At 63.3% G+C, this 248-nt stretch overlaps 1 protein-coding gene across 1 annotated transcript in view; it reads right to left on the reverse strand.

Annotated features, from left to right (window-relative positions):
* GRAMD4 (GRAM domain containing 4) overlaps nt 1-248 on the reverse strand; it is a 58,453-nt gene that overhangs the window by 4,527 nt on the left and 53,678 nt on the right. The window lies entirely within an intron of this gene.

Raw genomic sequence — 248 nt, forward strand, 5'->3', positions numbered from 1 at the left:
GCTTTCATGTTTCTGCAAACCCAGTGGTGGCTCAGGACAAACAATAAAACTGCCCCCCGTACCACACGTCACTGTGCCCATCCCCGAGGGTGACGTGAAGGAAAACTCTGGGGACCGTCCCCAGCTGCCCTCTGATGCGGGCAGTTCTCATGGTGGGGGCTCCCCCAGGTGAGGGGGCTCGGGTGCTGCCCAGGTGCCAAGGGCCAGCAATGAAACTGCACAGCCCCCGCCACCCCCAAGGCCCAGCC

This window comes from Myotis brandtii, unplaced genomic scaffold (genome assembly GCF_000412655.1).
Source record: "Myotis brandtii unplaced genomic scaffold, ASM41265v1 scaffold952, whole genome shotgun sequence".
NCBI lineage: Eukaryota > Metazoa > Chordata > Mammalia > Chiroptera > Vespertilionidae > Myotis > Myotis brandtii.